General features: G+C 38.8%; 1 protein-coding gene across 4 annotated transcripts in view; it reads left to right on the forward strand.

Moving 5' to 3' along the window:
- Positions 1-25,508, forward strand: part of ZNF385B (zinc finger protein 385B) — a gene marked incomplete at its 5' end in the record, with an annotated part of 556,508 nt that overhangs the window by 479,193 nt on the left and 51,807 nt on the right. The gene's annotated exons all lie outside the window — the stretch shown is intronic.

The following is a 25,508-nucleotide window of genomic DNA, read 5'->3' on the forward strand; positions in this document are numbered from 1 at the left end:
TTTGAGTTGTCACCAGGACAGGGATAGAGAGTAAACCTTTTAATAGGGACGTCTAGAAGGTATTTTACTCACTTTGGAGGGATTTAACAATTCTCAACTTTATCCAAAATGGAAAAAGTATGTCTTTAGATATATTTTGATATGTCAATATTCAAAACAATGTTCAGGAAGTGAATAATTTTGAAAGGTCAGTCCTCCCAAAACTGATATTGAGATTTTTACTAGATGTTAGAGAATGAAACCATGTGACTACTTCATATAATGCTCAGGAACTCTAATGGTGTTACAGTATATGTGTGTTTGGGTTCCTTAGGCTGGCCATACATTATACAATTTTCTTGTGCAATTTTCATTTAGATTTACCAAAACCATATAATATGAGGTCAAACCTAAACACTTTCAATTTGTATGCAAACAGGTAGGACCTTGCACTATATAGTTGAAGGTAAATCTGAAGGAAATTAAATAAGAAAATTGTATAATGTATGACCAGCCTTTAGCTGGATACATACTATACAAATTTTGTTGTCAGATTTCCTTTAGATTTACCTTTTCTATATAGTGCAAGGGCCTGCCCGATTGGATACAAATTGAAAGTGTTTAGGTTTGACCTCATATTATATGGTTTTGGTAAGTCTGAAAGAAAAAATCTAAAGGAAATTGTATAGTGTGTATGGCCTTTTAGTCTGCACACCTGTCGTAGTCATAATGAAGAGTCTAGACCAGTGATGGCGAACTTTGGCACCCCAGATGTTTTGGAACTACATTTCCCATGATGCTCATGCACTATGCATTGAAGTTGAACATCATGGAAAAATGTAGTTCCAAAACATCTGGGGTGCCAAGGTTCACCATCACTGGTCTAGACTCTCCCTCTTGGATTTTGTATTTATTTTATATTATGGAAAATGCAACAGGTTGAGCAGGATGCTCAAAACTTCCAGGGAGACAAGACATAAGAAAGGATATAAGACATACTGTATAGGAATTCTGGAGCCAACTCAGCCAATCAGTATTCACTTAAAACAAAATATAATTTTCTGGGTATACAAACTTTTGAAACTATGAATCTTTTTAAAAACATGATTAATCTGAAATCTCTAGAATAAAAATATCAGTTCATCACATGTACTTCAAGACATCATTATTCATGCATTCTTCCTTCGTTTCGCTTTTCCTTTGTTTGCATAAGCAGAGGTTACTGTCAAGTATAGGCAAGGTAACTTGCATAGTATATGCAGACAGGCAGCTTCTTCATGTAAAAAAATCCTTCCTTCATACTGCTGGATAATGCCAAGTGCAGCAACCTGCAGAGGTGGGGGACTTGAGTCACATGACTTGACTTAAGTCAGACTTAAGTCACCAGTTTGAGGACTTGAGACTTGCTTGACTAAAATTAATAAAAGACTCGACTTGACTTTGACTTGGTATTCATGACTTGAGACTTGACTTTGACTTGAGACATATGACTCGAAATGACTTTACTTTTTTTAAGTTATTAAATATTTGCATTTTCTCAAAAGCAAAATGAATGTGCCTGTTATGTTTCTGACACCACAGTCACTTAAAACACCTCAGTGTGTTCTGATTTTTAGGACACTGGCTGTTTAACAATGGAAATACTTAACATGTTTTTAGTGACTGTGGTGTTGAAACATGACCGGATTAAGGATTTTGAGCTGTTTGGGCATTCAACGCGTTTCTTTAATATGCCAAGAAAAAAGAACTAAGCAGTTTTGTTAATGTTGAAAATAAAACAAAACCTTTCCTGACCACTGACTTTTAACTGATTTAAAGGTGGAAATGGAGTAGATCAGTATTTTGACTTTAATGTGACTTGACCAAAATAAATGACTTGACTTGACTTGCTTGACTTCTAGCAGGGACTCGACTTGACTTGCTTGCTTTTCGCCAAAGTAACTTGGGACTTGCTTGAGACTTGAAGGTTAAGACTTGAGACTTGCTTGTGACTTGCACATGTGTGACTTACTCCCATGTCTGGCAATCTGTCAGTGTTGCAGGGGTTAACAGCAGTTGCTGCTAGTGTGAAGGACTTGTGCCTGTTGCCCTCCCTTTCCTGTCCCTTCTGCCATTACAGAATATGTAGTAATATTGTCCCAAAATGCAACACCAAAGGAGAAGTGGATGAATGACAGGATCTCCCCTGCCTATGCACAGAAATTGTTGCATTGTGGGACAGTATTACTACTAGCTGTGTAAATGGTGGAGGGTGCAGAAAGGGGTGGGTAAGCCGCAAAAGTCTATGACACTTAAAGCCGTGGCCAGAAGATTGCCACTCCGGATAGTAACCAGTGGCATGAAGGAAGAATTTCTGCATGAGGTAGCAACCTGCAGACATGCATATCAAAACTGGTAGCTAATATGTTTGGAACTGTATGCCTTCACCCCCCAATAAGAAAAAAAAAAAATTACAGACTTAATAATTGACATTGGCCAGATATAAATTGTAAGGTGTGGCTTATTTGTGCATGTCTAGCGACAGGCCATGCTGGGGGTAAGCACTATGCATCATCAAGGTTTTTCCAGCATCAGAAATCCTCACTAACTCACTCCTGAGTGCCCAATTGTTTACCTATCTCTCCATGCCCGTATTTTAAAGCCAAACCTTTCTGCAACATAATGTTGTCCAAAATATTCTGACATTTTATATAAGCAACATTATCTACAAATTACAGTTCTCACTAGGTTTATGCAGGCATTTATTGGTTTTAAAATGTCAGACAGTCATTTCAGGATTCAGGCTGTGAAAAAAAACCAAAAAACAAATGTAGTTTTGCAGCTTAGGAACAGATTTTAGGCTGTTTTTAAATATCTTCCACTGGAGCAAAATTTGTCTTACAGCTGTGTTTTTGATGAAAAGTATTTTTACATATCTGTGATTTGTTCATTGTAATTATACAATGGTGTATAGGCATGCTACAAAATCAACTGCCTTCAAAGCATGAAAATCTGCTATAGCAGCATCTTTAGCCACTAGCAACTAATTAGAGTACATCTAAAGGCTTCTGTGTTGCAGCCTAAACAGGTCTTAAATCCTTTTACTCTGTGACTTCTTTACCTCTATTGGACCAACTAAATCCCCCTTTGTGTTTCATTTGCTCCCCCTCCCAGCCAATGTGGCTCACAGTGGGAGGGCTTCAGCAGCACAGCCAATTCTGCCAATCCAGAAGGCACTGGGTGGGACTGGGTGGGGCTACCGGCTTGAATCAGCGGCGAAAATGCTGATAGTCATGCTCTTAGCTGCAGAGTTCACGAAGGACACATGCTTTGAAATAGGCCTCATTCTTATCATGCCTGTTGGGCTGCTTTTCTCAAAGCAGGCCGACCACAATGGAAAGCTGAAATTTATTGTTTTTAATAGGCCCAGTTGACCTTAATGCTCAGAATTTTATTTAACACTGAATAAAAATGGACCATGTTTTATCCAAAGTAGAGATCGACCGATTATCGGCAAAGCCGATATATCGAGAGCCGATCTGCACTTTCTCCGATATATATCGGAATCGGCCACCAAGGTGACAGATAATGCCGATATTTCGGGAGAGTTCTTGTACCCGAGTGATGCCTGCAGCTAGAGGCATCACCCCGGTACCGGCGTCCATAGCCGACGGTCGGCTGTCTTGTAACGACAACCGATGCGGTTGAGAAGCCGCTCGGCTGTCATTACAAGGAGCGGGAGAGGACGTTCCCCCTCCCACCGCCTCCTGAGGCTCGCCCGGGCCTCTCCCCCTGGGAGACCCGGGCAACCAGCCTGCACGGCCGCTGAAGACCCGATCAAAGCCACATTCGGCTCTGATTGGATCTCCATGCAAAAACCCAGAAGTGATGTCATGAGTGACATCACTTCCGGGTACTGTCTGGCGCCAGTTTAAAAAAAATGACAAACTTGGCGTTTTGAATGCTTTTAAGCGCAGAGGAGGGGTTTGGGGTCTTTTAGACCCCCAGATCCCTCCACAAGAGTACCTGTAAATTAAAACAAACATTTTTTTTTTAAATGTACAAAAATATTGGCCGATACCGATGTGCATTAACCAAAATATCGGTATCGGCAACGAAAAACCGATATCGGTCAGTCCCTAATTTAAGGATAGCACAATGTGCTGCAAAACGTTATCATGAGTCACAGAGCACTGCAAAGCACATTAACAAAAAGTTATGTATTATTGCTCCTCCTGTAAAAAAAAAGGTGCACATCAGCACAAGGCATTAACAAATTGCACATCAGGGCACCACAGTGCATTAAAAAATGTATGTCAGTTCCACTTACTGCATGCCAATGCATGCTAAATGCAATAGATTAGAAATGGTGTGAATCCAGCTTTAGTTTTACCACACATGTTATAGTTTAACTGTACAATCTCCTTTAGAGTTACCAACAACTATATTGTGCAAGGGCCTGCCTGATTGGATGCAAAATTATTGGATAGTTCAGGTGCAGTGGGTATAGAAAATAATCATCCCTCTTTAAAATAATCACATTTTGTTGCTTTGCAGCCTGAAATGAAGAAAGACACAGTTTTTGTTTTATCCAGCTGTAATTACTAGTGCAACTTATAACATACAAATGAAAGATATAACACCAACATGTCAGAAAAAAAAAAAATCAAAAACAGAATCACTGAGTTGGAAAAAGGATCACCCCCTTATGTCAGTATTTTGTTGGACCGCATTTTGCTTTAATTACAGCCTTTAGTCTGTTAGGATATGTCTCTACTAACTTTTCACATCTAGACTTTGCAATTTTTTTCCACTCTTCTTTGCAGAACTGCTCACATTCAGTTAAACTTGATGGCGACCGTTTGTGGACTGCAGTCTTCAAGTCATTCCACAGATTTTCAATAAGGTTTAAGTCTAGGCTCTGACTAGGCAATGCAAGAACATTCAACTTTTTCTCCTTCAACCACTGTGTAGTCATTTTTGCTGTGTGCTTTGAGTCATTATAATGTTGGAAGGTAAACTGTCTTCCTATTGACAACTTCCTGGCAGAGGGCAGCAGATTTTCCTCAAGAATTTGATGCAATTTTGCCCCGTTTATTTTTCCTTTTATCCTGACAAGTGCTCCAGTCCCTGCTGCAGAGAAACACCCCCATAACAGGATATTACTATCTCAATGCTTTACTGTAGGAATGGTGGTATTGGATGGTAAACTATATTAGATTTCTGCCACACATATCGTTTGGTGTTGAAACCAAATAATTCAATTTTAGTCTCATATGACCATCCTAAATGTACCTTGAAGATTCTGAGGCCACATAGAAAAATATATTATGGTCAGATGAGACTAAAATTGAATTATTTGGCCTCAACACCAAACAATATGTCTGACGGAAATCCAATACAGCTCAATATCAAAATAACACCATTCCTACAGTAAAGCATGGAGGTGGTAATATTCTGTTATAGGGGTGTTTCTCCGCAGCAGGGACTGGAGCACTTGTCAGGATAGAAGAAAAATGGATGGGGCAAAATATCAAAATCTTGAGGAACATCTGCTTCCCTATGCAAGAAAGTTGTCAATGGGAAGGTTTACCTTCCAACATGACAATGACCCAAAGCACACAGCAAAAATGACCACACAGTGGTTGAAGAAGAAAAAGGTGAATGTCCTTGCTTCTTGCATGGCCTCATCAAAACTGAGACTTAAACCCCATTGAAAAATCTGTGGAATGACTAAAGACTGCAGTTCACAAATGGTCACCAATAAATTTAACTGAACTTCAACAGTTCTGCTAAGAAGAGTGAGCAAATATTGCAATGTCTACATGTGCAAAGTTAGTAGAGAGAAATCCTAACAGACTAAAGGCTGTAATTAAAGCAAAACGTGGTTCAACAAAAAACTGACATAAGGGGATGATGCTTTTTCCAACTCAATGATTCAGTTTTTAAAGGGGGATCATTCTTTTCTATACCCACTGTAGATCTGCATATTATATAGTTGTGGTAAATCTAAAGTTGATTGTACTAAGATTGTACAATTTGTTTATAACATGTATGGTAAGGTTTAAGTAGCAGTGCAGCAGCGTTGTTACCCCAATTACAGAAAGCGTAATGATATGGACTTATAGACGAATCCCAAATATGTCATTTTTTTACATAGTTACATTGGTGCAGCTTGGACCACTTACTGTCACTGACTTCTGAACTGTCAGTCACTACTGACCCCTGATCTCTGTGTCACTTACTATTGACCCTTAAACTCTGTGTCACTGACAACTGGGCCCTGAGCTCTCAGTCACTTAATACTTACTCCTAAACTCTGCACCACAACTGACCCCTGACTCATTACTGACATGTGAACTGTGCATCATTTACTACTGACCCCTGAACTCTGAGTCACTTACTATTGACAGGGAGAATGCACAGGTAGGCTGGCTGCACTTCAACGATGTTGCAGATTAAAACTTGAAGTTATTGAAATCCTCAAAAACATATAAAAACAGCCATCCTAGCTCACTGGATGGACACATATACATGTGCATCCATGTGCTTACGTGTAAAATGATTAAGCACATGTCTGTGTGAAATTAGTTTACTGTCCTCCGTCCATCCATGGAGCTTGGATGTCTGTTTTTATATGTTTTTGAAGATTTTGTACAAGTTTTAATCTAAAACATCTCTGAAGTGCGGCCATCCTACTTGTGTGTTCTCCCTGCTGCTGTGGCCACAGATTGGGCCGGCACTGGCTGATGTGTGGAGAGGGGTTTTAGATACATGAACCTGCCTGGAGCGGTTTTCTTTCTACATTGTCACTTACTATTGACCCCTGAGCTCTAAACCATTTACTACTGACCTCTGAACTGTGCATCACTTAAAACTGACCCCTAAACTCTACGTCACTTACTGCTGATCCCTGAACTCTGTGTCACATACTACTGACCCCTAAACTCTGTGTCACTTACTACTGACCCCTGAACTCTGTGTCACATACTACTGACCCCTGAACTCTGTGTCACATACTACTGACCCCTGAACTCTGTGTCACTTACTACTGACCCCTGAACTCTGTGTCACATACTACTGACCCCTGAACTCTGTGTCACTTACTACTGACCCCTTAACTCTGTGTCACTTACTACTGACCCCTAAACTCTGTGTCACTTACTACTGACCCCTGAACTTTGCATCACTTGCTACTGAATCTAAACTAGCATAATTTTCTACTGACCTCGGAACTCTGCACCACTTACTATGGACCCCTAAAATCTGCATCACTTACTACTAACTCCAGAGCTCTCTGTCTATTACTATTGGCCCCTGAACACTCCATCACTTACTACTGACCTCTAAACCTTGCAGTGCAGTGCGCACTTAGCACAAACACAGCACATATGCGGCCCCACAGATGAAGACCTACTTCCAAGTACGCTCCTTGGGACAGGGTTCAAGATGCAGACACTGGGGTGCCACATAGGTAGCAATAACAAATTTGACTAGCACATGGTGTGCGTAATCAGAGTCTTTTATTTGTTATAAATAATCAACATTTTGGAAACCAAACACTAGCTCCTTCATCAGGCACAGTGATCTCATCACTGTTGAAGGAGCTAGTGCGTGGGCTCCTAAAAGTTGCTTATACACGGTGAATGAATGGCTCCAGTTGAGCACACCATATGCTAGTGATATCTACAAATAATTTGATGCTTGAAAGATGGCCCAACCACCATAAATTGCTATAGTACTCAATTGTGTTAAATTGGAGTGCACTATACCTTCCTTTTTTACATTAGTAGCAATGGGACAGCTTTACCATGGACATTTGTCTACCAAAAAGCAATCAATATAAATCATGATAAGAGTAAAAAATTGCATTTACTATGTTGCTAGTATACAAATAGTTTTTTTCTTAAATAATCCGACAAGGTAAAGTTTATTTACCTAACAAAAAATTGCAGGTTTTGGAATTAGTATGTCCTTCCATTAAGTGCCTTGGGTGCACTTCTAAAAGAACTCACAAAAAAGAAACACAAAGTAAAATTATCACACTGATGCGCTAACAAAAGATTATTTTTTTTCTTCACTTTTTATAAACCTCTCTGACATGCTATCTGTGTCTTTCAATGGTGGATATTATGCCAAAAAAAGTCTGAGTGTTTATTTTTCCCTGATAGAAGTAATAAATCCTTTGGAAAGAAGAGAGCTTTATATTCTTTTCAAGTAAAGCCAATCAACAAAATACATTTTCTATTCTACCCTGAGGAAGAGGAGAGTAATCATTCATTACTCACTAGGTGTCCCATTAAGCATAGAGGCATGACAGTAAAATGGAAGTCTAAGTCTGACCATTTCCTTGGAAACGGAGAGAGCACAATCATCTGTATTAAATCTATCCACAAAGGAAGTGTAGATTTCCATTATGTCGGCACATGTAGCTTCCATGCAGAATGAAAGAAGAAAATAGCTAGACAATTTCTGCAAGCGTGCAACTCTCCAAAGCTGTAGTGTCAACACACAATACTGCTGTACTGCACATACTATTATTTGTCGTCTTCCCTCGCCAAGAGGAAAATCACAGCTTCCTCTTACTTCCTGTATCATTTCTATTGTTAAAAAAAAAAAATGGAAGAACTCATGAATTGTTTTTCTTGGGAAAGAGACAGTGTTTGTATGTCATTTTATATTATTTGTTATAATTCCTAAAGTAGAAAAACTGTGATCGCTGACAGTGAAATACTATATTTCATATTCTTTACTAGCAGTAAAAAAGCTTTAGGACAAGCCAGCACTGACCTCCGTAGCTGCAGGCATTGTTGAGCAATTTATCCTCTAAATTCACAACAGAAACACTAAGATCATTCAAGTATTTCTCTCAGCAGCTCATCCCACCATGTTACTCCCCCTTCAGATCTCTTGTTTTGTGTTTACTTTAGTGTTTAGAATACTGTGATACTACCAATTCACTGCTTAGAGGGGGAAAGTATGGTGAGCTGGGTTGCTGAGCCCAAAGTCCTTTCTGCTGTATAGGTACGCTCTTGCACACTACAGCTTGAAAAATGAAGCCCATTGTTTACAATGTACCTGTACACACAGTCATGTAAACAAGCACTGTTTATTCAGAAGTAAAAAAAAAATCTAGAAAAACCTGCGTTCCCGGTCAGTATTTTGTGCCCATATGCACAAATGTGCATACATATGCACGTAGGTGAATACGCAAATATGTACGAATATGCGCAACATAAAAAAACTTGAAAATACATACAAAAATGCTGATGCTCAAACATCAGTACCATGTGCAGGAGGCCTAAACTGTATGTAACCTCAGCTTCATACAGTTTATAGCCTTATGTTCCAGAATTTCTCATCTTTCCCCTGGAACAAAATAGAATCAGACTAAGCGGTACTCAGTAAGGGTTTGTTTTAAAGTTCATTTCCAGGTTTACTGTATCTTTTACTAGTTTATTTGGAACAGGCTGGCTCAAACAAACTATGTTCTACACCAGTGTTTCTCAACTTCGGTCCTCAGGACCCACTAGCAGGCCAGATTTTAAGTATTACCTTGGGGAGATGCAGACTAGAGTACTGCAATCACTGAGCAGCAAATTAGATCACCTGTGATGTAATTTAGTTATCTTGCAAACCTGGCCTATTAGTGGTTCCTGAGGACCGGAGTTGAGAACCACTGCTCTACACTAATAGTTGTGCCCACTGGGCAAGATATATGAATTTTATGTAACCTCAGCTACATACGTTATACAGCCTTGTGTTTCAGCAGTGAGATGAGAATTTCTCATCTCACACTCGGAACAAAAAAGAATCAGGATGAGAAACGCTTAACCAATCACAAGCAGCTTTGTATTCTATGAATGAATACAAAGCTTCCTCTGATTGGCTGAGGCAGATAGGTGGGCAGATGAACATGTGCCTGTTCATTTGTGAGATCAGGTACAGATGTTGGGTAATAGGACACAATAGATATCAGGGCTCTGCACAGGCCCCTTAAATTCATGCACACAAAATTTGTAAAACCATTGGGTTGATTTACTAAAACGAGAGAGTGCAAAATCTGGTGCAGGTGCGCATGGTAGCCAATCAGCTTCTAACTTCAGCTTGTTCTATTAAGCTTTGAAAAAAACAAACAAACCTGGAAGTTGATTGGTTTCTATGCTGAGCTTTGCACACATAAGCCCAATCATTTGAAAGGGATGTCTGTACACATTTGGTGCACCTTGGCATCAAGCCAGGAGACATAGGGTACAGCTACCCCAAGGACTCTAAAGGCCTCTATACATCAATAGCAATTGGCAAACATTATGGTGGATTACACAAAGATTGGTTTGCAACATGCAGACCACCCTGTTGAATCACTACTGGGAGGGGGGGAGGGGGGGTTACTACTAAGCTGCTGACCACTCTGTTGGATGGGATGCAGCTATATAGGAAGCATAGACTATTTTTCCTATATTGATCTCTGAAGTAGAACTATAGGCAAAACTTTTTTTCTTTCATTTTGGATAGATTAAGTTAAAACTATAACCCCTGTCAGATTTTTTTCGCCATCTGTGTCCCATTGCGGAAATTTCCCGTCACTGTCCCATCTCCTAACAGGAAGTGAGAGGAAAACCCTGCAAATTCAGGGTATTCCTTGGGGACCCCCAGCTCACCAAAACAAGTGTCCCCATGGGAGGATTTCCCCTCTATTACTTTTCTGGGGACAACCGAAAATTTGGGATTTTCTTTTACTTTTACTTTCACTTTCAATGATAATGGTAAATAGGACAAATAGAGAATGTGAATCTCCCTAATGGGGACACAGATAGCAATAAAAACTGACAGATGTTCTAACCCCTCTCCACTCTATCCAAAACTAAAGAAAAAAGTTTTGCCTTTACTTATACTTTAAGGAAGAGTGTTAAATTAGCATTTTTCATCACAGACATATGATGTGTACTTCCGGTACATACTGTATACATCCTAAGCGACGGTTCACACTATATCGATGTCAGACATCGCATGTGATTCGCACTGCACTGCTCTGCAAATCACATGCGATATCTGTGTGATGCAAATTCAGCCATACAGATTGTATGACTGAATTTGCATCGCATTTGGACCAAAGTCATGCAGGACCCTTTTTTGGTCCGCACCAGAATCGGATTGTATGGGTGTTCACATCTATGCAATCTGATTCCTGTCCAAACGGACAATTCTCACTGCGATATGCAAACTTTTCTGGGGGTGTCATGAACTTTGTAGTGTAAACTGCCTGCGAATCGGGTGCGATACGGGAGCCCGCAGTGGATTCGCAGGGTTCCCGCATCGCACCAGTGTGAACCAGCACTGAATCTAGATATGATAGATGTGTTGCTCAAGAGCAAGAGATCAATGAAAGGATACATCATTCAATATTTTCATAGGATGTTAAATCTGCCATTTTCTAATTATTTAATGGAAATTTGAGTTAAGATTCTTAACTACAAACATATAACTATATAAACCCAGATTGGAGCAATCATCCAACAATAAAGCCTCATGCACACTGGATGTTTTTAAAACGTCAGTAGAAAGCTGTAGCTGTAGAAGGAGTTTTTCAGCTTTTTTGCAGTGGTGTTTTTCAGCGTTTTTTAGCTTTTTTCAGCTGTAGTGTTTTTTATCTTTTTTTTAATATCAAAACTATACTCAAAAACGTTTCAGCGTTTTTAAGCTTTTATCACAGTTAGAGCGTCTTTACAGCTGAGTAATTAAGTAAGTAAGTAAGTAAGTAAGTAGTTAGAGTGTGTCCCATTTAAAAAAATAAAATATACTCTTTATAATACACCCTCTCTGTCTTCCGCCGAGAGTCTTCAACAGATGTACATAAGACATAATTATTATACACTCCCTTACATTAGAGATGTAAAATCAGGCTACTCTCCTGAAAATGGCAATGCACAAAAAGGGAGCTGTCACTCAAACGATACTGAAAATGATGAGGTGTGAACCTGGTGACACTGAAAACAGTGAATTTTCAGGATAAAACTTTTGTGTTCTTTATGAGCATAATTTTCTGCAATCAAAAAGCCATTAAATGTAATTGGAAACAGTTTGCTTCAAACAAGAAAAAACAAATTACACTGTGTCATGTGTTGTGACTTCAGACTTCTCATTTCTGCATCTTTGCTGGAAAACTGATCAATCTGTGAAAAAGTCTGATTATTATTAGACCATTTATAAGCAAAGTACATGTTGCTTTCATACAGACAACATGGTTTATGCATTTTTTTGGCCTGTAGATCTCATCTGTCTTTGATTTAAGAGAAATGTATAGTCTTTTAATGATCATTATATACAGGGGTCAAGTCCTGGGAAAAATAAGTGTGGGAACTCACCGAAGATTTCTCCCCATCACCTCAAAAAAAAAAAAAAAGTGTATGTGTGTATATATATATATATATATATATATATATATATATATACACACACAGTATCTCACAAAAGTGAGTGCACCCCTCACATTTTTGTAAATACTTAATTATATCTTTTCATGTGACAACACTGAAGAAATGACACTTTGCTACAATGTAAAGTAATGAGTGTACAGCTTGTATAAAAGTGTATATTTGCTGTCCCCTCAAAAAAACTCAACACGCAGCCATTAATGTCTAATGGCAACAAAAGTGATTACACCCTTAAGTCAAAATGTCGAAATTGGGCCCAAAGTGTTAATATTTTGTGTGGCCATCATTATTTTCCAGCACTGCCTTAACCGTCTTGGGCATGGAGTTCACCAGAGCTTTACAGGTTGCCACTGGTGTCCTCTTTCACTCCTCCATGACGACATCACAGAGCTGGTGGATGTTAGAGACCTTCACTCCTCCACCTTCCGTTTGAAGATGCCGCACAGGTGCTCAATAGGGTTTAGGTCTGGAGACATGCTTGGCCAGTCCATCACCTTTACCCTCAGCTTCTTTAGCAAGGCAGTGGTCATCTTGGAGATGTGTTTAGGGTCGTTATCATATTGGAATACTGCCCTGCGGCCCAGTCTCTGAAGAGAGGGGATCATGCTCTGCTTCAGTATTTCACAGTTGATATTCATGGTTCCCTCAATGAACTGTAGCTCCCCAGAGCCGGCAGCACTCATGCAGCCCCAGACCGTGACACTCCCAACCCCATGCTTGACTGTAGGCAAGACACACTTGTCTTTGTACTCCTCACCCGGTTGCTGCCACACACGCATGACACCATCTGAAACAAATAAGTTTATCTTGGTCTCATCAGGCCACAGGGCATGGTTCCAGTAATCCATGTCCTTAGTCTGCTTATCTTCAGAAAACTGTTTTGGGGGCTTTCTTGTGCATCATCTTTAGAAGAGGCTTCCTTCTGGGACGACAGCTATGCAGACCAATTTGATGCAATGTGCGGCATAAGGTCTCAGCACTGACAGACTGACCCCCCACCCCTTCAACCTCTGCAGCAATGATTTCAGCACTCTTACGTCTATTTCCCAAAGACAGCCTCTGGATATGATGCTGAGAACGTGCACTCTACTTCTTTGGTCGACCATGGCGAAATCTGTTCAGAGTGGAACCTGTCCCATTTAAACCACTGTATGGTCTTGGCCACCGTGCTGCAGCTCAGTTTCAGGGTCTTGGCAATCTTCTTATAGCCTAGGCCATCTTTATGTAGAGCAACAATAATTTTTTTCAGATCCTCAGAGAATTATTTGCAATGAAGTGCCATGTTGATCTTCCAGTGACCAGTATAAGAGAGTGAGAGCGATAACACAAAATTTAACACACCTGCGCCCTATTCACACATGAGACCTTGTAACACTAATGAGTCACATGACACTGGGGAGGAAAAATAGCTAATTTGGCCCAATTTGGACATTTTCACTTAGGGGTGTACTCACATTTGTTGCCAGCGGTTTAGATATTACTGGCTGTGTGTTGAGTTATTTTCAGGGGACAGGAAATTTACACTGTTATGCTGTTATACAAGCTATACAATCATTACATTACATCAAATACAGCGGGTAGTGTTGAGGTAAAATACACAATTTACGTCATTAGAAAACCTAAAGGTGGGGATTGGTTTCGGGGTCCCGTACACAGCTAGGCTCCCAAAAAGTCTCACACATGTGGTATCCCTGTACTCAGGAGAAGCAGCAGAATGTATTTTGGGGTGTCATTTCACATATACCCATGGCATGTGTGAGCAATTTATGTTTTAGTGACAACTTTGTGTTAAAAAAATAAATAAATAAAAATGTAATTTTTCCGAAACTTGTGGCAAAATATAAAATATTCCATGGACTCACCATGCGTCTCAGAAAATAGCTTGGGGTGTCTACTTTCCAAAATGGGGTCATTTGGGGGGGGGGTTGTGCTATCTTGAAATTTCAGGGCCTCCAAAACTGTGATGGGTAGTGAGGAGTAAAATAAAAAATTTACGCAATTAGAAAACCTGAAGATGGTGATTGATTTTCGGGGTCCCGTACACAGCTAAGCTCCCAAAAAGTCTCACACATGTGGTATCCCCATACTCAGGAGAAGCAGCAGAATGTATTTTGGGATGTCATTCCACGTATACCCATGTCATGTGTGAGAAATGTATCTTTTAGTGACAACTTTGTGTTAAAAAACAAATAAAAAAAATTGTAATTTTCCCAAAACTTGTGGCAAAATATAAAATATTCCATGGACTCACCATGCCTCTCAGCAAACAGCTTTGGGTGTTCACTTTCCAAAATGGGGTCATTTGGGGAGGGGGGGGGGTTTTGTGGTATCTTGACATTTCAGGGCCTCCTAAACCGTTATAGGTAGTGAGAAAATGCAATGAAAAATGTACGCCCTTTGAAATTCTGATGGCGGTGATTGGTTTTCGGGGTCCCGTACACAGCTAGGCTCCAAAAAAGTCTCACATATGTGGTATCCCTGTACTCAGGAGAAGCTGCAGAATATATTTTGGGGTGTAATTACACATATACCCATGGCATGTGTGAGCAATGTATCATTTCAATGACAACTTTGTGTAAAAAAAAATATATTTTTTTTTTTAGTCATTTTTCAAACACCTGTGACAAAAAAAATGAAATATTCAATGAGCTCAGCATGCCTCTCAGGACATTCCTTAGGATGTCTACTTTCCAAAAAGTGGTAATTTGGGGGGTTTTGTACTGCCCTGCCATTTTAGCACTTCATGAAATGAGATAGGCAGCCAGAAATTAAAGCTGCATACATTCCAGTATTTACACCATAGTTTGTAGACGCTATAACTTTTGCGCAAACCAATAAAAATGCGCTCATTGAGATTTTTTTGTCAAAGACATGTAGCTAAGTACATTTTGACCAAAATATACAACATAAATTGAGTATACTGGATATTTTTTAAAAGACAAAGTTGATAATTTAATTTTTTCTCAAACTTTTTGCTCTTTTTTTATTAATATCGCAAAAAATAAAAAGCACAGAGGTGAACAAATACCACCAAAAGAAAGCGCTGTTTGTGGGAAAAAAAGGACGTAAATTTAGTTTGGGTACAGCATTGCATGACTGCGCAATTGTCAGTTAAATTCACGCAGTGCCAAGTTGAAAAAAGGGCTCTGGTCTTTGAGCAACCAAATCCTCCGGTGCTTAAGTGGTTAAGGAACATCTGCTGGAAGCTTTTAGACATCCATCTCAACTTCCAGAACAAGCAGCTCACCTGTACCTTCTTTTAGACCTCTTTTAATAAACCTTAAAGCAACGTAAAAATTTACTTACTGTCACTAAAGCTCTCAGGAACCATAACGTGCCTCACAAGTGGAGATACTCCGCCAAACTAGAAATAACCCACCAGGGATCAGTCTACCGTATCAACTCTCTAGAAAAGGGCCTTAGCTTGCTGCGCAGATAGGACATCATCCTGGCCACACCTCCGCCACAGCAATGACCACCGGTCCCTTCTAAGCAATCTCCAGAATGGCAAACCGTCAGACACAAGTGGAATACCTGAGGATTACCTATAAGGCATCCGACCGCTTTAATTCATTAGCTCCCGGCAGACAAAGGTGTGTTGAGATTACACTCCTTACCCTACATGTGTGCAACAGCAGTAGCTGTAGTTATCCCTCCTTATAGCCAAGGAGGAATTGTTTTTTTACGATTCGCAATTCTTTTATTCTTTCTGCGCCAAGTTCTTCATTCTGTTTTATCTCCTGATCTACATGGGACATTAGGTACACCTTCATCTCTTCACTCAAGAGCTCATCCACTCTTATGGCTTCTTACACAAAATTATTATCCCACCCCTCGCTATCTTCTAACAGATGGATCCATCTCCTACCTATCGCTCTACTACATGTCCAAATACATCTCCAGGATCTAGTACTCATCTTATCTTGCTTTAACACCTAGTCATGGGATTAAAAATTCTATCACTAAATGTTAATGAGTTCAATCATCCTGCCAAGAGGAATTTAATGTGTAAAGAAGCTCTACAACATGGAGCAGACCTTCTGTCTATCCAAGAGACGCACTTTGCCTCCAACACCATGCCCAAATGCTTCCACAACTCATTTCCACACATCCATTTTTCTTCAACCACACTGAAAAAAAGGAGTGCTACTGGCTGTTAAAAATTCACTTTCCTTCGACCTTAAAGAATCCCTCCTGGACCCCGAGGGCCGTTATATCATTCTTCTCTACTATATTAGCTCCCACCCATACACCTTGATGAATGTGTATGCCCCTAACGCTCCCCAACTCAGATTCCTCAAGAGATATTCAAGAAAATTGGAACTATTCAACACAGCAGCCTCATCATTGGGGTGACTTCAACTTGGTTTCTAACTCTTCGTTGGACACTTCTACTTCAGGTAAAAGATTACCCCCTGAACTAAACAACCTCTGTCATACATTCAATGTACACAATGTATGGGGAAGTCATCATGATGACGAAGGGGACTACTCTTTCTTTTCTTCGAGACATATGTCATACTCCAGAATTGACTTCTTCCTAGTAGATAAATGGACCTTGCAGTGGACATCCTTATGCTCAATATCGAATATCACATGGTCAGACCATGCTGCAATAGACATAACAATTGAGAAGAATTCCTGCCCTAGAGTTTCTATATGGCGATGTAACAATAGGATTATTCAAAACCGAGCTAGCTGACAACATCTCTCCAAACATTTAGAAGAATTCTTTCAACTCAACACCTCTTCTGTCACAAATGTTTTCTCACTCTGGAATGACCATAAGGCTTATGTACTGGGGCTTATTATTCAACCATCAGCCCAAGCTAAAAATAAACTTAATAAGGACCTCAACGACCTGCTAGAAACCATTCACGTACTTGAAACCCAAAACAAACTTTCCCCCTCCAATTCCACTTCATTAAATTTAAATAGTCTACAACACAAACTCCGCTCACTATTTGTTCTCAACATGGCCAATACGTGAGACGCTTAAAGATTTAACACTATGCCCATGATATGATAATAGAGCTGGCAAACTATTAGCAAATAGACTTAACCTCCCTGGCGGTATGATTCTGTCAGGAATTACATACCAAAAGCGGTACAATTCTTTTCATGGAAATTTGGCGTTATGTATTATAGGCCTACAATTCTTAGTAATTACTGACTTAAACCTGACCAAAACAAGAGTCTAGTAGACATCCCAGATGTGATAAATTTGAAACACAAACGCATGAATTATAATCGAATCAATAATATAATTTTATTATATAATATATATATAATAAAATTATATTATTGATTAGATTATAATTCATGCATTATATATATATATATATATATATATATATATATATATATATATATATATATATATATATATATATATATATATATATATATATGTGTGTATATATATATATATATATATATATATATATATATATATATATATATATATATACACACACACACACACATATATATATATGTAATATATAACGCACGCATGAATTATAATTGAATCAATAATATTATTATATATATATATATATATATATATATATATATATATATATATACATATATATATATATATATATATATATATATACATATATATATATATATATATATATATATATATATATATGCATATATATATATATATATATATATATATATATATATATATATATGCATATATATATATATATATATATATAATATAAAATGTGTTATGTGTTTGGTGCAACGTTTTTTTTTTTTTAAATTTCCCTCCCTAGTTCCGCTCCCATGCAGCATTGCTGCTGCAGGGAACGGAACTAGGAAGTGATCATACCGATGGAGGACGGAGGAGCGGCGGGACTCTCGGCTGGCGATCTCAGCAATGAGAGATCATCGCTGGATCGCCAGGAGAAGGTAAGAGAACACCGCTGCGCTCTCTGCACATCCACCCCGAACGTGACTCGGGGTTACCGCTCCTGATAGAAAAAATCAACCCTGAGTCACACTCGGGATTACCGCCAAGGAGGTTAAAGCCCGCAACACAAAGACTAGGATACCCTATATTTTCCACCCTTTCACAAAAAAGAAAATCACCAACCCCCAAGAGATAGCTAACGCCTTCTCTGATTACTATGGGGCCCTCTATAATCTGAAAGAGGATGCTTCCACTCCCTACCTTCCATAGCTTCTATTAATGACTTTCTTAGTAATCTTAAACTACCAAGTTTGTCCTCCACCCAACTTAGCGAGCTTAACAAACCCTTTAATAATGTCGAAATTATCCGCGTAATCCGATGTACCCCATCAGACAAGGCACCTGGCCTAGATGGGCTCTCTAATTAATATTTTAAATGCTTCACAGACATTCTGGCACCACAACTTATAAAGGTATTCGAGGAAGCAGCATTCAAAGCATCATTCCTTGAGGAGATGTTGTCGGCTAACATTATTACCCTGCCCAAACCAGGCAAATCCCTGCATATTTCTGCTAAGTGTAGGCCGATTTCACTTCTGAACTCTGACGTAAAAATATATGCCAAATTACTCACTTCACGCCTTTACAATATCCTCCTGTCCTTGATACAGCCGAAACCAGCACGGCTTTGTAAAGGGCAGACAAACGTCTGATGCTACCAGATGCATTTTAGACATTGTCCAGTTTGCATAAAAATCACAAACGCCTTCTCTGATTCTTTCCCTTGACACAGAGAAGGCGTTTGACCGAGTACACTGGGGATACATTACCAAGTACTACAAAAATGTGGATTCTCTGGTCCAATACTATCAGCTATTTTATCTCTATAGTCTACCCCCTTAGCGTCAATATTTAACTTAGCTATTAAACCTCTAGCAGAAGCAATTAGATCACACCCAAACATATTAGGCTTCTCTTTCCACTCCCGCCCACATGTAATAAACCTCTTTGCAGATGACATAATTCTAACTCTAACTAATCCTTCTATGTCTTTACCACATGCCCATATATCTTACTATAAAGTGAATTTCTCTAAATCAGTAATACTAGATCTAGGCCTACCCAGAAACACCAAAACGGAACCTATCTAACAAATTTCTATACTCTTGGTCAGACAAGGGCCTTCCCTACCTAGGCATAACAGTAACTTTCCCATCAACAAAGCCCAATGAAGCTAACTATAAACCCCTTATCCAGAAACTGAAAAGGGAACTCCAGAACTTCCCTAAATGTGATACCTCTTGGCAGGCAGAATAGCAACCTTTAAAATGACGATTCTTCCACAAATACTCTATGTCTTCAAGTCTCTACCTATTCCTATTCATGTGCAACACTTACAATCATTGTCTTCCATAATGAAAAAAATCATCTGGCAAAACAAGAGAGCACATTGTACATACACACACCTCATCAAAAACCAAAAAGTAGGTGGAGCTGTCTTTGTAGATATCCAAGACTACTGGACAGCCTCACAACTCACTCAATTAAAGCAATGGTTCACCACCTCCCCTGACAATCTATGGGTAGATATTGAATCAGCTCTACTCAATTCCACAGACCATAAAGCCACATTAATAGCTGATAACTGGGTGCGGACTAACATTTCACTCCTCTCTGACACAATCAGGGCAACCTTTATAGTGTGGAGATCCCTAACTAGAACAGAAATATCCAAACCATGCAACACCACAGTTCTCACTCCTCTTTCCTCCCTAGAATATCTCATCCCACACCTATCAACGAGGGGCTGGCAGGCTGCTAGTATCAATTACATAGAGGATTTATATACTCAAACCCAACTTAAATCAATGCAAGATCTACAACTTTCTTACAACATACCTTTAAAGGACTTCCTTACTTACATACATATATCATCATTTCTGAAATGTCATACCAGACCCTCTATATGGGTTGATCCCAAGGCCTCGTGGTATCTCATGAATCCTTCACCAACCCCTAGGAGGATCTCCCATCTTCTATTCCTTCTTAAGCAACAAAGATTCTCTAAAACCACTCCTATGTTGAAGTGGGTATCAGACTTGCAAAAAACCTACTCTAAAACTCAATGGGAAAAAGCTATCAAAATCTCCCATAAGGTTACACATTGTATTAACCATTGGGAACTGCTCCAAAAAATAACGTCCCGCTGGTATCTAACACCAACTAGACTAGCAAAATTTTTCCACACCCACTCCTCTTAGTGCTGGAGAGAATATGGGAACATTGGATCCCTCCTCCACATATTTTGGTCGTGTAGGAGCCTAACAAGTTACTGAAACAAAGTCTTCCAACTCATCTCACATGTGACGGGAATTCTTATCAAACCAGAACCAGACCTTGCCTTCCTTTGTCTAGGAATATATACATTTCCTAAAGAATTTAGGACTATAATCACTGTCATTTTACTAAGTGCCAAAACGCTTATCACCAGACTTTGGAGATCAGACCTAGCTCCGAATATTTCATACCTTATAAACCATGTTAACCATGTTAAAATAATCTTTGACCACATATTTTCTAAAGCATGGAGTTATTGGATCCATACTTATCCCTCATGACACAGATTATATTGTAACCTATTGTATTGGTGTCCACTTAGCTGACTATTATGTACCTTTAATGCGAACACTCGCTAGGAATTGTATATCTATGCCTTTAACTATGTCCCATTTACTCAATTTTTCATATTTCTCAATGTTGTTCATTGGGTATCATTCCAAAAAACAATAAAAAGTATTGATAATAAAATGCTGAACAAAAATGTTTAATTGTTCTAACAATTCCTGAAAGCTTTACCTAGATATTGGGAAAAGGGTGTCCATTTGTTTCATGCTTGTATTGTCAAAAGAAAAATGCATGTGTGTAAAAAAGCAGAAAAAAAATAAAGAAAAGGAAAAAGAGAATGCTTGGGGATTGGCATGTACAATACATGTATTATATTGGATAGATATTAGCTGATAAAAGTAGTTTGATATGTGTAGGAAAAAAATATGTGTAGGAAAATATGAAATATAAATAAAAAAAGATAAGATTGTGTCTGTATACTGAAATATTTGTGTATGTATATGCATTATAAATAAGCATGCCCTACGTGCCTAAGGCTAGTTACTGTACAGCACTGGGTTTGTGCTATTATTAGAGTTATTTGCTTTGATTTCCTCTTTAGGTCCTTGTTTTATCATAATACATTTCTCAGTGTACCAAAAAGCCCTTTTCAACAAATCAAATTTCACATTAGCAGCCCCCGAAAAAAGACCTGTATGTCATTTCTTCATTTTACAAGATACGAGCATCCTTTATAGCATTAGATGTAAACATACTTATGGCAGATCTATAAATACTGCCACTGCTGTTAGCACATCTAATTTCAGCTTTATATTAGCACATGTTCTGAAATGATTTTCAGCCTGTACTGATTCTGTAAAAGGAAATGAATATAAATGAATTAAAAATGTAAAATTATAGGTATATTATTACAGCATGGTATTATGGAGAGAGATACTGTCCTACGCACAGGCAGGACTGTATTTACTATTATGGCACTCGGAAGCCACTTCCTGTGGCAGTATGGTTACAGGAGATACCATACCATATACAAAGGAAAACATATAGTTTAAAGCTAAGATCACAAGGAAGTCTATGTGGGACACTTACTATTTCAGAGAATGTATAAATAGCACCATAATATTAGTTTAAGAGTCTAAATTGATGATTTAGGCAGTTACTCAAAAAAAAAATAATAATAATAATCCCTCTGGGTGATCAATGTACATTGTAGGTAAGACAAATATATTTTTTAAAATATATTATAATCACCTGGTGTACTCCCAGTGTTCTGAAAAAAGTTGCAGGGTCTGCATCACTTTAGAAGTACTAAACCCTTGGGGAGTATAACTTTAAATATCACAGAGGGTGCCTAAAATTGGACTTATGTCTTAGTGCAGATTTCTGGGAAAATCAGTGAGCCTATCACGCAAGTAAGAAATTACATTTCTGGGGTAGTGTTATACACCAATGGTAAACAGAATGCCCCCAGGTTACCATATTGAACTGAATTTTACAGAAAATTACAGCAGCGACATATTGAAAAGGAAAGGCCATTTTTAATGCCATTAAATTACAACATAACTTATAAAATTGAAACAGAAATTGTATACGCTATACAGTACACCCTTCGCATTTTTGTAAATATTTTACGGTTCATCGGTTTAGACATTAATAGCTGTGTGTCAAGCTATTTTGAGGGGACAGAAAATTTACACTGTTATACAAGTTGTACACTTACTAGTTTACATTGTAGCAAAGTGTCATTTCTTCAGTGTTGTCACATGAAAAGTTATAATAAAATATTTACAAAAAGGTGTGGGTTGTACTCACTTTTGTGAGATACTGTATATGTTGTTTATTTGGTGTTTATTTGGTTTTCAATGAAAGTGGAGTTATCCCTTTTCCCTAAATTTGTAAATTAAGATGAGACATGATAGAACACCCAAGGCACATTGAGGGTTAAGAGCAGTCCCTCTATATTGGTTTTTCGGCTGCATGTGTTTAACCCCTTGAGGCTGACGCCTCCCGGCCATTTAGGGGTTTTAAGATACCCGGGGGGGGGGGTTGGGTCTATGATCATGTGACTTTTGTGATTGGCTGTCACGGTGGTCACATGATTGGAAAGTTTTCGATCGCAAGTAGCGATCGGGAGCTGTCAGTTAGCTGCCAGTAACTGTGGCGGGAGCGCCCTCTCGTCACAGCTTTGTTGGCAATGTGGTACCCAAATATGTGGCCACTCAGCGGCAAGGCCCACCCAACAGGTTAAAGGAAGGACTCTACATTCGCTGAGAGAAAAGTTTTCTGATGGCTCATATTTTAAAGCAATTGGTATCTGCTGGCTTGAAACATAGGGGTTTATTTACTAAAGGTAAAGAATCTGCGCACTGCATGTGCAGTTGCTCTAGATCTGAGGGGAAGCTCTGAAATGAGGGGAAGCTCTGCTGATTTCTATCATCCAATCTTGTGCAAGCAAAAATTCAATTTTGTTATTTTCCTTGCATGTTCCCCTCACATCTTTAGCAGCTGTACTTGCAGTGCATAGACTATTTACCTTTAGTAAACCAACCCCATAGACTTACTAGCCAGGTCCTGCAAGACATCTGGTATATGACAGCTACCAACCAAAGCCATTGGGCTCCACAGAACAAATATAGTCAAACGATATTGAACTGTAATACTCAAGATCTTGCAGCCCATATCCAGAAATTTCAAACTGGGGTGCTTGGCAGGCATTATGAATGTATGCAGAGTGCTCCTCAACCACCAGGGTAAAAAATGGGACACTATACTGATTGAGAACTGCTGCTCCACACTGATTATGACATTCAGTTTCAATCAAATGCTTATGTAGAAGTCTGCCTGGCTGGAAATCTCTGATAGCGTACAAAATATCCTTTATGGGTGTAAAGCATCCAGCATCCTTGTGAACCCAGAATACACCTCTTGTATAAAAGGCATTTTCCAAAGCTTTATATCATAAGAAAACAATAGGACAATGGGTTTACTGGATGCATAACTCACAGGTACATACACATTGTTTGGATTGTCTACTTTGATGGTAAAATAATCTTAACCTTATCAAATATTCTGCTTGTTTACAAGCAAATCAATCCAGCAGAAAGATTGCTTCTCGCATTTTCTATGCCTCTTGGTTTTCTTTTCAGATGTAATTTATATAGGTAGCATTCAATCTAATTTTTCACTGCACTGCACAGTTGTTTTATAAGTAGGTGCTGTAACTGACACCCATTACCTTTTTATTATTCAGAATCTGAGAAAATAAGCGCCATCTTTTTGTCTGCCTCATTACAGTAACCTATCACGCTTTGCTTCAATAAACGCCCAATATTAGATCATGTTGAATTTTGTGGTTTAGAAATACCTCTGCATGTCACTGGTGAGCTCCATATACTGTCTGTCCTGTCTACTTCATGTTAATTGTGTTGACTGAGGTAGCAGCCAATAATAAAAAAAAACAAAAAAGGCCAAAATGGACCAATTTTTAGAGGCAGTACAAAAAGTGATGTTCATGCAATGTACAGCGATTTGTCTGAAGTAGCTGACATTTGGGGGGTGAGAGATCACAAGCATTAGAAAAGAGTAGTGGATCAGCATTGGGGCAATGTGGGTGACTGCTTGGGGCTTTAGGCTCTTAGAAGGCTTTTGCCTGTCCATGCCACTGTTGCTGAATCTTAGATGTAGGAAGTTTGCTTAACAAAAACTTTATATAAAATGACACTCGAAAAAATATCCTTATTCTTCAAATATAATCCATAAATATTCATAGGCGGTCTGCCTATGTAAACAAGGGAGATCGCCATTCTGACAGGGAAGAAGATAGAGATCTTATGTTCCTGCTAAGCAGGAACATGGATCTCTGTCTTCCCCCAGTCAAAGCATCCCCCACACAGTTAGCAAGCACCCCCTAGGGACACATTTAACCCTTTGATTGCTCCTGATGTTAACTCCCTCTCCGTGATTAGTACAGTAACAGTGCATATTTTTAGTGCCAAAAAGTGTCAAAAATGTCAGTCAGGTGTCCAATTTGTCCACCGCAATGTCACAATCCCATTACAAATTGCTGAACGCCAGCATTACCAGTAAAAAAATAAATAAAATAAAAATGCCGTAAAAATATCCCATTTGTAGACTTTTGTAACTTTTCAGCAAACCAATTAATATATGCTTATTGGGATTTTTTTTTACAAAAAATGTGTAGCAGAATACATATTTGCCTAAATTGATGAAGACATTTGATTTTTTACATTTTTTTTATTGGATGTGTTTTAGCAGAAAGTAAAAAATATTTTTTGTTTTTTCAAAATTGTCACTCTTTCTTTGTTTATAGCGCAAAAAATAAAAATCGCACAGGTAATCAATTACCACCAAAAGAAAGCTCTATTTGTGGGGGAAAAATGACGTGAATTTAATTTGGGTACAGTGGTGCACGACCACACAATTGTCAGTTAAAATAACACAATGCCGTATCGCACAAAATGGCCTGGTCATTAAGGGGGGTAAAACCTTCCGGGGCTGAAATGGATACACACTACACACACTACACATCCCATAGTCCCTTG

Source organism: Pelophylax lessonae (assembly GCF_965119305.1).
Source record: "Pelophylax lessonae genome assembly, chromosome: 6".
In the NCBI taxonomy this organism is placed as follows: domain Eukaryota; kingdom Metazoa; phylum Chordata; class Amphibia; order Anura; family Ranidae; genus Pelophylax; species Pelophylax lessonae.